This window comes from Balaenoptera acutorostrata, chromosome 10, assembly GCF_949987535.1.
Source record: "Balaenoptera acutorostrata chromosome 10, mBalAcu1.1, whole genome shotgun sequence".
Lineage (NCBI taxonomy): Eukaryota > Metazoa > Chordata > Mammalia > Artiodactyla > Balaenopteridae > Balaenoptera > Balaenoptera acutorostrata.
Genome location: NC_080073.1, coordinates 40,856,561 through 40,873,168, shown reverse-complemented (window position 1 = coordinate 40,873,168; position 16,608 = coordinate 40,856,561).

Here is a 16,608-nt window from a genome sequence, read left to right as displayed (position 1 = left end):
AGCAGTGTTTTGATGGGTTCACATCAGAGCACAGCTGTCTGAAGAAAAAGTCAAAATGTGGCCTGACTGCAAAGTAGCCCAGGGTTTCCATGGAAATGAGAAGATTAAGATAGATGTGGGGCTTCCCTGGTGGCACAGTGGTTGAGAATCCGCCTTCCAATGCAGGGGACACGGGTTCGAGCCCTGGTCCAGGAAGGTCCCACATGCCTCGGAGCAACTAAGCCCGTGCGCCACAACTACTGAGCCTGCGCTCTAGGGCCTGCGAGCCACAACTACTGAAGCCCACGCGCCTAGAGCCCGTGCTCCGCAACAAGAGAAACCACTGCAATGAGAAGCCCGTGCATGGCAACGAAGACCCAACACAGCCAAAAATAAAATATAAATAAATAAATTTATTTTAAAAAACCAAAAGATAGATGTGGAATGTAGTCACTTATCTGAAGCTCTGCATCTAGGCTGGAAATGGAGGCTCCTGTCTCTATGTGTCAAAATCACTTAGATCGGGCTTCCCTGGTGGCGCAGTGGTTGAGAATCTGCCTGCTAATGCAGGGGACATGGGTTCGAGCCCTGGTCTGGGAAGATCCCACATGCCGCGGAGCAACTGGGCCCGTGAGCCACAAACTGCTGAGCCTGCGCGTCTGGAGCCTGTGCTCCGCAACAAGAGAGGCCACGATAGTGAGAGGCCCGCGCACCGCGATGAAGAGTGGCCCCCGCTTGCCGCAACTAGAGAAAGCCCTCGCACAGAAACAAAGACCCAACACAGCCATAAATAAATAAATAAATAAATAAATTAAAAAAAAAAATCACTTAGATCCTCCAGCTAAGAGTGGATGTTTCACGATTACTGCTATGTGAGAAAGAGGAAAGCAGGCAGGGGTATCCAGGGGCTGCCCTGACACTCAAAGCTACGTCTCCATGTTTTCCTGTCGAGTGTGAACAGTTTCACAAAACATCAACATCAGCCTCATTGTGATGGATAAAGACAAAACTACACAACTCCATCATCATGTTGACCACAGAACATGAACATTGTCTAAGACAGAACCGAAATATCCCCTTTCCCAGAAAATGAGTGCCGCTTCATACCAATAAGATAGCCACACGTTAGTTAGACCACCCTATGCTAAGACACGTTAACATAGCGAACCATAGAATTTTATCCTGTTGCTCAGCCATAAAAAGAATGAAACAATGCCATTGGTAGGAACATAGATAAACGTAGAGATGACCATACAAAGTAAAATCAGTCAGAAAAAGAAAAATATATGATATCACTTATAGGTAGAAGTGAAAAATTGATGCAAATGAACTAATTTATAAAGCAGAAGCAGAATCACACAAGGAGAAAATAAACTTAGGGTTACCAAACGGAAAAAGCGCAGTGAGAGGATTAAATAAGGAGGTTGGGATTAACATATACACACTAATACATATAAAACAGATAAGCAAAAATGACCTACTGTACACCAGAGGGAACTCTACTCAACACTCAGTAATAACCTACATAAAAAGAGAATCCGAAAAAGAATAGATACATGAATATACACAACTGAATCACGTTGCCATAGACCTACAACAACATGACATAATTGTAAATCAACTATATGTCAACAGAAAATAACTATTTTTTTAAAAAAAGAAAGAAATGCCTATTCTATTCCAATCAGAGCTTGGTGACGGGGGCTGGTGTCACATCCCTAAAGCTTGAGCAGACTTGGGTCCCAAGGCTGGACTGTCCTGGTGCTGAGGGAGCTGGGAAGGATGTGGTAGCAAAGCAGCCCCCCTTGGACTTGTAGTGACAGGTCCCCTCTGGATGGACCACAGTCTCCGTATCCTGGCGGTCCCTCCTACACCTCAACCAAGCCTAGTGCACCCAAAGAATGGTGGACCCTCTGAGCTGGAAGAACTTTGAAATGTCACCTGGTCTGCACGTCTCCTGGTGGTGGGGTTCCCACGTGCAGCCTCTTTCCTTAGAGGCGCCCCACCTATATACGACAGCACCCTCAGCATAGCGATTTGACAGAGGTTGGGATTTGTCTGGGGAGGGGGTGGGAGGGTAAGGGGGAATGAGAAAAGGAACACAAGTCCTTGGGTGTTTCTTCTGGCACATTCCACTCTAATTCACAACCCAGGAACCGGACTAGCCCTAAGGCCCCTGTACCTTAGTAACCAGAGTTGGGCAGGAGGAAATGCTGCTGCCTTGTGGCGGTTTCCCATAACAACAACTTTAACCCCGCTGCTTATGGGCACTTAATATTCACAAAGCCTGCAGGGCTATAAATGACACCTGCCCCCAAGAAAGATCCTCAGGGAGGTAATCAAAAGAATTCAAGACAGGGCAGACCTTCAAGCAGCCAATTTCAACAGGGAAGCTGTACTCACACCGTTTAAAACTAAACCACACGGAACGATGCACAACATTGCTAATTCTTAGAGAAACGCAATTCAAACGTACAACGAGGGATCACCTCGCACCAGTCAGAATGGCCATCACCAAAAAGTCTACAAACAATAAATGCGGGAGAGGCTGTGGAGAAAACGGAACCCTCCTCCGCTGTTGGTGGGAATGTAAATTGCTAACAGGCGCTATGCACAACAGTAAGGAGGTTCCTGAAGAAAAAAACCAAAAATAGAGCTACCAACTGATCTGGCAATTCCACGCCTAGGCCTATGTCCGGAGAAAACCATCATGTGAAAAGGCACATGCACACCACCATTGCTTGCAGCATGATACACGATAGCCAAGACATGGAAGCAACCAAAATGTCCATCGACAGATGAATGGATAAAGAAGATGCGGTATAGATATACAAAGGGATATTTATTAGCCATATAAAAGGATGAAATCATGCCAATTGCAGCAACATGGATGGACCTAGAGGTGATCAGAGTAAGTCAAGTAAGTCAGACAGAGAAAGGCAAATCTCATACGATATCACTTACAGATAGAATCAAGAAACTGACGCAAATGTTCTAATTTACAAAAGAGAAACTGACTGACAGACTTACAACACAATTGTTGGTTACCAAAGGGGAAAGGTGTGGGGGGAGGAGTAAATTAGGACGTTGGGATTCACATATACAGAGCAACATGTATAAAATAGATAACCCACAAGGACTTACTGTACAGCAGAGGTAACTCTACTCAACACTCTGATATACCCTATATGGGAAAAGCATCCACAGAAGTTTGCATGACTGTATGTGTATAACTGTATCAGGTTGTTGTACAACTAAAACAAACACAATAGTGTAAATCAATTATACTCATATAAAGTAAAAATTAAATTAAAAAAAGAAATAAATGCTTAATATATTCCCCGCAGTACTCGGTAACCTGGCATGGTGTCAGTCTCTGGGGCCTGAGCAGGCTTTGTTCCCACACTGAACTCTTGTGGGTCCGCGGGAGCTGGGGAGGATGTGCCAGCAAATGAGCCCCCCTGGGACCTGGAGTGCCTGGTACTCTCTGGATGGGACCACAATCTCCAGATCCAGGCGGGCCCTCCTATAGCTGAACCAAGCCTAGTGCACCCAAAGTTGCTCAATGTCAGTAATAATCAATAAATGCAATCAAAACCAGAGTTATGTATCACTCCACACCTAACATATACACACTACTGTATATAAAATAGATAACAAACAAGGACCTACTATATGGCACAGGATACTACAATATATTCAATATCCTTTAATACAGAATAATGGAAGATTTTGAAAAATAACATATATATATATTTATAACTTAATCGCTTTGCTATGCATTTGAAACTTTGTCACTGAACTATACTTCAATTAAAAAAAATTAACCTCACTTTGTTACAGTATCCAATCCCATGCAAACCTTCCTCCAAATCACCTAACAACCTCAAATATTTAATTCTGTTCTACTGCTCTCATAATAACACTCCCTATGGTTTCTTTCTTTTGCATTGTCTTTCACAGCAATGAGTAATTAATCCAACCTTTTCAACAAGCGGTATGTTTTTGGTATTTGTTTCCTGGAGCAAATTGACATATGATTTCAAACAGTAAAGTCTTGTTTTTAGAGAATAAATTTTTCAGCAACAATGCAGTAGTCTCTCAAAGAAACGTGTTACGTGAGACTCCAGCAGACACACGTCCTTGAGAGAAATACTGTTTCCTGTTAAATCTGGCTTTATCTATGTTGTCAATGAATAGCAGGACAGGTGTTTACAGATTGAGCTAATTGTTCTTTTCTTAGTTTCCTTATTCATTGGAATCTTCATGCTAGGAGGCAGGAGGGTGGGATTTTTGTCTGTTTTATTTGCTCTTATTTCCTAAAACAGTGGCAGGCACATAGAAGGTACAGGTAAACCTCATTTTACCGTACTTCGCAGATATTGTGTTTTTAACACATTGAAGTTTTGTGGCAACCCTGCATCAAGCAGGGGCATCAGCACTATTTTCCCAACAGCATTTGCTCACTTTGTGTCTCTGTGTCACATTGTGGTAATTCTCACAATATTTTAAACGTTTTCATTATTATTATATTTGTTATGAGGATCTGTGATCAGTGATATTTTATATTACTACTATGATTCACTGAAGGCTCAGATGATGGTTAGCATTTTTTAGCAATTAAGTACTTTTTAATTAAGGTATGTACACTGTTTTTTAAGACATAATGATATTTCACACTTAATATACTGTCACGTAGTGTAAACTTAACTTTTGTATGCATGGAAAAGCAAAAAATTCATGTGACTCACTTGACTGTGACATATACTTCATTGTGGTGGTCTGGAAGTGAACCCACAATATCTCTGAGGTATGACTGTACTCATTTTGAAGGAATAAATTTATGTGTATTTTTCTGCAACTATGGGCTGTCTTTTCACTCTACTCCTCCCCCACTTTCTTGATGATGTCCTTTAAAGCAAAAAAGTTTTTTTATTGTGGTAGTCAAAAAGTTCGCTAGGTTTTTTCTGTAAGATGGCTCTAGTAGTGCGTAGTCATCTTTAACCTCATTCAAAACAATTTTGTTAGATTGTATTGTGACAGCTGTCATATCAGTGTGCATTAAAAAAAAACTTATCAAAATTGGTGAATTTTTGTATAGCCATTTTAATATTGAATATGGAAAAAAGGCAACATTTTGGCATATTATGCTTTATTATTTCAAGAACGGTAAAAACGCAACTGAAATGCAAAAAAAGATTTGTGCAGTATATGGAGAAGGTGTTGTGACTGATCGAATGTGTCAAAAGTGGTTTGTGAAGTTTTGTGCTGGAGATTTCTCACTGGACAATGCTCCATAGTCAGATAGACCAGTTGAAGTTGATAGCGATCAAATCGAGACATTAATTGAGAACAATCAACATTACACCAAGTGGGAGATAGCTGACATACTCAAAATGTCCAAGTCAAGCGCTGAAAATCATTTGCACCAGCTTGGTTATGTTCATCACTTTGATGTTTTGGTTCCACATAAGTCAAGTGAAAAAAACCTTCTTGACCGTATTTCCACATGTGATTCTCTACTTAAAGGTAATAAAAACGTTCCATTTTTAAAACAGATTGTGATGGGTGATGAAAAGTGGATACTGTACAATTGTGTGGAATGGAAAAGATCGTGGGGCAAGCAAAATGAACCACCACCAACTACACCAAAGGCCGGTTTTTATCCAAAGAAGGTGATGCTGTGTATGTGGTGGGATGGAAGGGAGTCCTCTATCATGAGCTCCTTCCAGAAAACCAAACGATTAATTCCAACAAGTACTGCTCCCAATTAGACCAACTGAAAGCAGCACTCGATGAAAAGCGTCCGGAATTAGTCAACAGAAAACGCATAATCTTCTATCAGGATAATGCAAGACCGCATGTTTCTCTGATGACCAGGCAAAAACTGTTACAGCTTGGCAGGGAAGTTCTGATTCATCTGCCGTATTCACCAGACATTGCACCTTCGGATTTCCATTTAATTCTGTCTTTACAAACTTCTCTTAATAGAAAAAATTTCAATTCCCTGGAAGACTGTAAAAGGCACCTGGAACAGTCCTTTGCTTAAAAAGATAAAAAGTTTTGGGAAGATGAATTATGAAGTTGCCTGAATAATGGCAGAAGGTAGTGGAACAAAACGTTGTTCAATAAAGTTCTTGGTGAAAATGAAAAATGTCTTTTATTTTTACTTAAAAACGGAAGTAACTTTTTGGCCAACCCAATAGTTTTAATGAAGTCCAGTTTATTTACTGTTTTGTTTGTTTGCTTGTGCTTTTGGTGTCATTTCTAAGAATCCATTGCCAAATCCAAGGTCATGAAGATTTACCCTTATGTTGTCTTCTAAGAATTCTGTAGTTTTAGCTCATACAGTTAAGTCATTGATCCATTTTGAGTTAATTTTTGTATAGGATGTGAGGTAAGAATCCCTGTCATCTGGGATTCTGATAGGGATTATATTGAATCTGTAGATGAATGTGAAGAGTACTTCCATCTTAACAATGTTAAGTTTTTCAATTCATGAACATTGGATATTTTTACATTTATTTAGATCTTCTTTCATTTCCTTCAACAATGTTTTGCAGATTTCAGAGTATAAAGTTTACACTTTTGTTTAATTTATTCCTATGTATTTTATTCTTTTTTATGCAATTGCAAATAGACATTTTTTCTTAATTTTATTTTTCAGGTTGTTCATTGCAAGTGTATAAAAACACAGTTGATTATGTATATTCATCTTGTATTCTGAAACCTTGCTGAACTTATCTGTTCTAGTAGTTTTTCAGTAGATTCCTTAGGATTGTCTACATATAAGATCTTGTCACCTGCAAATAGAGATAATTTTACTTCTTTCTTTCCAATCTGGATGCCTCATATTTATTTTATTGCCAAATTGCCCTAAGTAGAGCTTCCAGTTCAATGTGGAATAGGAGTGGCGAGGGCAGACATCCTTGTTTTGTTCCTGCTCTTAGTGGAAAAGCATCCAATCTTTCACCATTGAGTTTGATGCCAATTGTGGGTTTATCACTGATGCCCTTGTTTGGGTTGAGGAAGTTCCCTTCTATTCCTAGTTTGGGCAGTCCTCTTATTCTTTTTGACGCTTCTTTCCCCAGCCCTGGTAGTTTCCTCACATGCTGAATACTGAAGGATGACCCTCTGCAGATCTCTAGGTTCTCTCTCTGTGAAACTCTCTCCTCTCTGGTACTCTGTCTGATGTCTATGAACTCTGGCAGCCTTGGTCTCTCCAGACCCTCAGCTCCATCTTTTCAGCTCCGGGATAATTACACCTTAGTTCCTCCTCCCTGTGTGGAAACTCAAGGCAGTGGGCTTGGACAATCAGAGGGCTCATCTTGTTATTTTCCCTTTTCTCATGGATCACTGTCCTTCTTTACCTGATGTCCAATGTCTTTAAAGTTGTTGTTGCATATATTTGTATATTTCATCTTTTTGGGGGGGGGGGTTGTTGTTTTAAGCAAGAAGGTAAATCTAGTCTTTGTTACTCTAACTTGGATGGAAATGGAAGTCTGTGGATTATCTTTTGATGACCCAAAATTTAGCAAAATTGTCTTTTATTGTATCTCTTTAAGAAAGTCTTCCTTACCCCAAAGGTCATAAGGATATAGAAGATTTTCTCCAAAAGTTGTGAAGGTTTTTTTTCACATTTAAGCCTTTAATCCATCTTTAATTGATTTTTGTGTTTGTGGTAAAGTAAGGGACACAGATCACCTATTTTTTTCATTTCATTTCATTTATTTTTGGCTGTGCGGCTTGCAGGGATCTTAGTTCCCCAACCAGGGATCGAACCAGGAACCCTGGCAGTGGAAGCTCAGAGTCCTAACCACTGGACCGCCAGGAAATTCCCCAGATCACTTTTAGAAGTAGCATGTTTCATTTAACCTTGCTGTAATTTGATCCATATTGTATTGAATCTTTAGATCGAGTTTGAGGAGAATCGGTATCATTTTAATATAAAATATTGGCTCTTCATGTATTTATCCATTTTCCTATCAATAGTGATGGGTTAGTTATAGCTTTTTCTATTACAATGAAGACCCTTGTGAACATACTCAACCATGTCTCTTGGTACACACGTGCAAGTTTATCTAGGGTATGTTGGGGATGTAGGGTGAATTTACCATAAAGCTAATAAAGCTCATTTTTCATTCATAATGTTGTATTCCTTTTTTTTTTTTTTAGGGGTTTGCAAATTGGTGATATTCTTTTTTTTTTTTTTAATATTTATTTATTTATTTTTGGCTGTGTCAGGTCCTAGTTGCGGCACGTGGGATCTTTCATTGAGGCATCTGTCGTTGTGGCATCTTTCGTTGCGGCACACGGGCTTCTCTCTAGTTGTAGCACGTGGGCTCGCGGGCTCAGTAGCTGTGGTGCACGGGCTTAGTTGCCCCGTGGCACGTGGGATCTTAGTTCCCTGACCAGGGCTCGAACCCGCGTCGCCTGCATTGGAAGGTGGATTCTTAACCACTGGACCACCAGAGAAGTCCCTGTATTCCTTTTCTTAAAGAGAATTACTCTCCCCCATTGAATAAGCCTCAGGTCCTCAAATACCTGGATTTGCCCTTAGTCATAGTGTATGCACGTGTTGGACAGACCAATGCAAATACAGAAAATTCCAACACAGAAGGATCTGATGCAGGAAATTGGGTCAAAGGGTGTTGGAAGGAACTGGAGGAACAAAAGGAAGAAGGGGGTTTTACATAGCAGTTAAGAAGCTGGTACTGCCCCTGGGCTGCAGCGCCCTCCTCTGTATGGAAGGGGCTGGAAGCCTGAAAACTACATCCTCCAGACTGTTTTGCCAACTGGAAGAAGCCATTTTTTTCCTGCTGCTGGTGACTCTTATGACAGCAGCAGTAGCTGGTGACTCTTATGACAGCAGCAGCAGCAGCAGCAGGTGACCGTGGGCTGCGGCGGTGGTAGAGAGTTGCAGCAGCAGCCGGAGTGCAGGCTCCTGGGTTCCAACATCAGCAATGCTTCCAGTGGCTCCATGGCTCCCGCCACTCCCTCTTTGTCCAGTCTTCTCACACCCTCACTCCACCAGATCTCCAGATCCGTTTTGACCTACAGGTCTTCAACGTGTCCATTTTCTTTCCATTAGCTGGGCCTTCCCAGCGGCATTCCCTTTCCTCCCCATCAGGGACTGTGCCCTGGACTTCAGAGCTCTCTGGCAATCACCCTCAGTGTCTTCACCTTGTTCTCCTCTCTACAGCACCTGCTGTACAGCTCCTTGCCCTGGGTGCATCCTCCAGCCCCACCTCCCTGCTTCTGGATGCTGCTGACCATTGCTGCTAGAAAACACCACATGGCCCTGCCCCAGCCCTGCTCCAGCCACTGCTGCATCTACATCATAGCTTCCCCTTGCCGTCCTGTCTCTAAGCTGATGAACTGTTTCCTCCAAGTGCCTGACACCTCCACCGTCTGTGACAAAACAGTTTTTATAGCACCAAGTTGTAGGTGAACCTGCAAAACCCACAGACTGCAGGCAAAAGTAGAAAAGCAAAGCTGAAAGCAGGCTTGGGTAATCCTAAGCATGTCCACCAGAGGGCAGCAGACACCGGCTAAAGCTGCCGGGCTAACAAACCCCGAGCGTTCATTGCACAGTTGATTCGCAGGCCTTTGACCAGGGTCCCGGATCACTGGCGTCCTTACCTCCCCAATCCGGAAGCCCAGCAGTGGACTTTTCATGGGCTCTCCTGTTCCCCAGTAGTGTCCCCACCGCCCTGACCCCTCACCCCGCCATGGCTCACTCCCGCTCAAAGGCGGGAGTCCTCACCTGACCTCCCAGGGCTGGCCCGCTCCTGCTCTGGACTCCTTGCCCGCTGCTCACGCGCTCCAGGCCCACTGGCCTCCCTGCTGCTTCTCGAGGCCTCAGACGCAACCACACTCAGAGCCTCGCGCTTTTGTTCCCTCTGCCTGTAAGACTCTTCCTCCACGGGTCTCCGGGGCTCCTTCCCCGAACTCCTTCAAGGCTTTGCTCCCTGAGGCCTTCCCTGAGCACGTCCCATGTAGTAGACATGGAGTCACACCACCCAGACCCCCTTTCCAGAAGGATCTGCAGGCAGGAGCCATGGCCATACAACCTACAGCTGCCAGTTCTGCCAGAGTCCACCTAGGCTTCACAGAGCGCCCTCGTCTGCTGACCGAGAGAAGTGCGGGGCCTGGGGCTTGCGGCCTGGTGGTTTCCGCCCCGGGGCTGGGGAGCCGCGCTCTGGCAGAGGATACTTGCTCCAGAACGCCCTAGCGGGGTCTTGTTGGACTTGTGTCACTGTTCAGGTTCTCCCTCTGCCCAGTCCTGTTTCCTCCCCCTTTCTTTCACAGGCATTGACCCCGAAATCCACCTGAGCATGTGCTTCAGCTAGTGTGATCCCTAGCACTCCCCACCTCCCACCCTGCATTATTTTTCTCTGTAGAACTTATCGTCTAACTCACAATTCAGTTTGCTACCCAGTGCCTCTCCTCACTAGAATGTAAGCTGGGTGAGGGCAGGGATTCTGTCTCTTTATTAACGAAGCACCTAAAAGAGGGCCTGTGACACAGTAGGTGCTAAATAAGTGTGATGAATGAATGAGTGAAGGGGACATGGACCTGTGGTTGTTCTGATAAAGCGGGAGGATGTGTGCTTTTGAGAAGGTTGCAGAAGATGAGAGAGGAGAGTTCTTAGCCTGGCCTCCCCAAAAGGCTGAGCTGAGATGATGTCACTTACTGGGAAGGGAACCCCAGAGCAGAGAGGGAGACAGAAGTTGGAGAGGCCTGGGCGGAGGTGTGTTGTCGAGCTGGGGTCTGGGAAGAGCATGCAGAGAGCCCCCCAGAACGGTGCGCCTGCAGGACAGGTGACTGGAACACTTACTTTTCTTTCAGCTTCCTCCCTGCTGACCGAGGGTCTGCCCGGGAGTGTGGGTTGCCCGTGCCCCAAGTGGTCTGCTGAGCCTGCCCCTCTTGTCGGAGGAGCTTCAGGGCACATGAGACTGTGCTTGGGGTGAGAGCAAGAGCACACAGGGGGAGTCAGAGCTGATGTTAGAGGAGAGTCTGTGAGGGGCTGCAACCATGGAGGGAGGACGGCGGGGCGTTGGTGCCGTGCTGACGAGGAGCTGAGAGTTTAGACGGGGCACAGAAGCCACAGCACCGGCTGCATTAGAAGGGGTGGGGCAGGAGGCCAGGAGGGGCTGAACTGGGCCTAGCTGTTTGGTGGGGAGGGGAGAAATCTTAAAAACCGGTGCAGGGGACTTCCCTGGTGGCGCAGTGGTTGGGAATCCACCTGCCAATGCAGGGGACACGGGTTTGAGCCCTGGGCCGGGAAGATCCCACATGCCGCCGAGCAACTAAGCCCGTGAGCCACAACTACTGAGCCTCTGCCCTAGAGCCACGAGCCACAGCTACTGAGCCCACGCATCTAGAGCCCGTGCTCTGCAACAAGAGAAGCCACTGCAAGGAGAAGCCCGCGCACCACAATGAAGAGTAGCCCCCGCTCGCCACAACTGGAGAAAGCTTGCGCGCAGCAACGAAGACCCAATGCAGCCAAAAATAAATAAACAAATTAATTAAAACAAAACAAAACCTGTGCAGGCTGGAGAAGTGAGAAGACCCTGGGGGAGGGGGTGAAGGGCTAAGAGTAGGAGGGAGGCATCACTGGCAGCACAAGAGGAGGAGGAGGGGGTCAGGATGAGTTTCAGCCAGAGGTGTTCGAGGCCCCAGTTCCTGTGCTCTTTCAGCCAGACCATCTTCATATGCCCATCAACTTTTTTTCCTTCTCAAAGTCTAGTTGCTCTCAGAGGAGATGCCTGAGGGGGACACCTGGCCACATGTGCTCACCAGTCTTGGGCCCTGCGTTCTACCTGCTGCTGCTCCATTGTCTTACCCAGTGCACTGTGTGCCAAGATGGGCGAGAAGACCCAAAAAATGGGTGAAAACGGGGGCGGGGGGTGTTGTCTTATGCTTTCTGTTCTGCATACCCTCAAAGTCTTTTTACAGGAAAGAACTACAGAGATGCAGAAAATATAAATGTTACTGCATTGCCTATGACAGTCACCTGGTGATTTGACGTCTTGCAATATCCAAACCAAAATCCTGGCACTCTTAATTGTCCATCGGTTTTCCACCTCTGGCATAACAATGTGAGAAGCCCTGCATTCCCACTCCCCAGTCAAACTGGTGACAATTATAAAAAGAAACCCAGCCATTTAAAGTCCCTGGAAATTGTCCTAAGGGCATTCAGCAAATGAAGAAACATTTATTCAAAAAATCTACTGGGTAAGAAAAATGAAAGCTATGGCATTTGAACCAGTCCCATTCCCACCCCCTCCCGCCCTAGTTCAGCAAGATGGAAACTTCACTCCAGACTGTGCAGCCAAGAACACTAGGGCTTCCTCTCCCCCCAGCTCCCAGTTGGAGAACCATCTTCACCCTAGGGACAGGATGCCAGCATTTTTCATCCTGTTACCTGTTGCTGAGGCTAAGTTCTGGGTGAGTGCGACTCAGGTGGTGGCTCCCTTAGCCCACCCAGTTTCCGCTGGTGAGACGGAGGCTCTAGCTTGGGTGCAGTGCCACTGAGAATACCAGGGTCCTGATTGTCCTCAACCTGGTTCATAAGGTGCAGATAAGCCAAGAAGAGTTGAAGTTACTTCCCCACCTCCACAGAGTGACCAGCTCCTGGAGGTGTGCCTTGTCCCAGCCATTGTCCAGAGCCACAGCTCAGAGATTTTGCCCCGGGTGAGGAGAAGGTAGGGAGTCCCAAAGTTCTTCCCAAAAGGATTGACTTCATTTGCAACAGAAGTTCAAGCCTAGAGGTGCTTTCAAAAACAATGGAGGTTGTAAGTGAAAAGCAATTAAAAGATTGGTATATTCACTAGAGATATAAGCAAAACTGTAGGTAGCTTGGTTGGTTTACCAGAGAGAACCAGGGAAAGATATAACTAAGAAGAGCTACCTTGGGGTCAGAACAAATCTCAAACACTGACCTTAAGAGATATCCCTTCAAAGGAGCCCGAATTTAATTGGATTAGCCTGTGGAACAATTTATACCCCAGGGGAGTATTGAAAACAGTGGAGCAATCAGCTTGCAATTAGTGGAGCTTAACAGCCAGGTGTGGTCAGGGAAAGAGACAGTGAAAGAGAATCCTGCCAAAACTACTGATATCCCAGAATGACTGTGGGTGTACCTCAGGCAGACCTGGCTGAGGGGGTGTGCCACAACTACTGAAGCCCGCGCACCTAGAGCCCGTGCTCTGCAACAAGGGAAGCCACCGCGATGAGAAGCCTGGGCACGGCAATGAAGAGTAGCCCCCGCTCGCTGCAACTAGAGAAAGCCCTGCGTGCAGCAACAAAGACTCAACGCAGCCAAAAATAAATTAAAAGAAAAAAAAAGTCTGGCTGCCTTAGAGTTGCTCTACTGGAGAGTCCAAGTGGGAAGACCACAGAGAGACAGAGGGAGATGCCCAGGGAGCCCCAGCTGGGCTAGTCTCCAGCTTTTTGGTCTTAACCCAGGCCAGACACCGGACATGTGAGTGAAGGAGACTTTGAGGTGGTGATCCCAGCCCATCCCCCCTCTGACTGAAACCTCATGAGACACCCCAAGTCAGAAACACCCAGCTGAGATGCTCCCAAATTCCTGACCCACAGAAACCATGGGAGGTAATAAATGATTCTTGTGTTGAAGCCACTTGCTTTGAATTATTTCTTACACAGCCATAGAAACTGGAACAGTTTCTCAGTGAGGCCTTCTCTGACTACCCTATTTAAAATTTCAAGCCACTCTCCCACCTTATCATTCCTTGTTTCCCTTATCTGCTTTATTTTTCTCCCCAGCATATACCACTGCCTGACACAGTATAGATTTAATTATTTAATATCGCCATACTAGTATGTCATCCCACCAAGAACAGGGATTTTTTTCCTGTCAGGTTCATTGCTGTACCCCCAGTGCCTAGACCAGTGCTTTGCACATAGTAGGTGCTCAGTATTTGTTGAATGGAATGAGTGACTCTACCCAGTAAAACTGCCAACCGCATACATGAGAATAATAAACACTGGAGTCTGAATGGGGTTATCTCTGGGGAGGGAGGAAGAGAAAGCATATATCAGAGGTTTTAACTATATGTGTTTTCTTCTTGAAAGAAAAAAGCAAATACGGCAAGATGTTTATACTTGATTAAAGAGTGTGTTTGCTACATTATTCTCTATACTCCCCATCATAAAATTTTTTTGATAAAAATACAATTTGTACATGAATGTTCATAACAGCTTCCTTTGTAATAGACAAAAAAGTGGGAATAAATCAAATGTCCGTCAGTTGGTGAATAGATAAGTTGTGGAATATACTCAGCAATAAAAAGGAACAAAGTACTGATCCATTTGACATCCAAAATCATTATACTGAGAGAAAGAAGTCTTATCCAAAGGAGTACGTACTTTATGATTATGTTTTTAAGACATTCTAAAGCAGGCAAACCCAACCAATGGTGGAAAGAAATCAGCCTCAGTGCGGTCCTGGAGGACGAGGCCTGGCTCCCAGGCCGGCCCAGCAGCCCCTGTCCTTCACATTCCTCCCTCCAGGCCCAGCCCAGGCCCTCCCTCAATGAGTGACCCTGGGCAAGTCATGGCCTCTCTCTGGGGCTCAGTTTCCCCCATGGGAATTTCAGTGGAGGCTGGAACATGTGGCTGTATGCTTCCTTCCATCCTGACACTCCAGGATCCTGGGATTCCTGTGCAGCCCGCAGGTGGCTCAGGCCTCTGCAGCAGGGGAGGATGTGCCCCCAGGCCCTGGAGATCCGACCTCAGGCAGACCTGGACTGGGCTGGGTGTCAACCATCCCACTTGTGGGGCTGGGGCTCCCCGTGCCTCCCTAAAGCACAGGGCTTGGAGGGTGAGAGATCTGGCGGTCCCTTCTCAACTTTTTTTCCTGTTTCTAAGGCTTTGCAAGCCAATGAAAATGCAGTGCTGAGAATAAAAGCCCCTTGTCCTGAGTTCTGAGCCCTAATCCTCTTATGTATCATATCGCCAGCGGAAAGCCGGAGCTGGTGGCAGAGGGATGCTCTGATTTCCCTGCCAGCCGTCCCTCGCCCCACACGGTTGTGCCAGCCCAGTCCCATCACAAAGGGCCGGTGCCCCGGCCAACTCACTGCACAGCTGAATGTAACCGCCACTTGGGCCTCTGATGATGAAGGGATCAGACCATGATGAAGGGATCTATCGGGGCTGGATGGCCCAGGAAAGTCTGAGCACCTGCCCGCCCAAGATCTACAGGCCAGTTCAGAGACCCAAGTCCGCCCAGTGTGAACTGGCGCAGGGGTCTGCCTCCCTCCCCTGGGAGCCCAGACTTTTCCTCAAGCAATAAGGGGGGCCTCGACTGGGTAGTCACAGGGTCTCTCTGGGCTCACCCATTCCTTCAGGAAGCATAGACTGAGCCCAGCTCTCAGCTGAGGCTGACAGGGCCCTGAAGAGGTGGGCGATGGGACACCCACCCAGGGTCTCCGAGGAGTGAAGGGACAGACACTTCCCATGAAGCCAGAAGCACCACAGCACCAGTGTGGCCATGGGAGGGCGCACCCAACCTGCCCGACCCCCAGGGAGGCTGGGCAAGGCTGTTCGGACTTTGATGAGCGAACAGGAGATGGGCAGGTGGCTGGAATCGGGCTGGGAGAAGAGGAGAAGACAGCCCCTCTCAGGAGGAAGGAGCCGCAGCCCTGAGAATGGCTTCCCAAGGGTTTGGTGAGAACAGCTGGCCATGGTCGCACAAGACACTGCAAAATGTCTGTGCTGGAGACCCATGGGGCCCAAAACATGGGGCCTCACAGCCTCCACACAAAGAACCCCAGGCAATGGGCTCCCGGCACACTCCTACCCCCTCCTGAGCCTGCTCTAATCACACTTCCAACCTCACCAACCCCATGGACCTGCTCGTTCAAGGTCACCAGCGACCTCCACGTTGCTAACCCACCATCAGGTCCCACTGCCATCATCTCAGTTCAGCAGCAGCCGCGGCAACACATCACACAGACCCTCACTCCTCGACACGGTTCTTTGGCTCACTCGCCTGGTGATCCTCCTACCTCCCTGACTGCTCCTTTTCCACTCCCTTTGCGGGTTCCTCCTCTTTCCCCAGACCTCCTCACCATGGTGGACCCCAGGGCACAGGCTTGGAGCCCGCAGTGGCTTCTGCTTTTAAAATAATTACAGCCAGTGTGGAGGGCTCTGTGTTTGGCATCAGAAAAAGAACAGCGCCCCCTCCTTCCTCCTACCCTCACAGCCTTGATGCGCTGCTGGGACCCTGCTCAACACGCATCCTGTGCTCCAAACACAGCTGCCACGTGGTGTGCCTGGGTCTTACACAGTAACCACGGTGTGGCTTAGAGCAGAAAGGTTAAAATAGCTCTCCAAAGATTTCTCACTGTACTTGACACTCATCGCACACCATCACAGCACTTCACACCCCTGTTGATCCAACCATTCATTCATTCATCGTCACTCATTCGACCCACGTGGATTCACTTCTCCCGGGCCCCGTGGGAAATGCACCGAGGAAGACTTCACTGAGAAACCAGAAAATAAGCACTGTGCCCAAAGGATAGATTTTTTAAAAAAGAAATTTCAAAATATTTTTCCCTAAAGGATTAATAAAAGCATAAAGATTCTGCCTGGGTA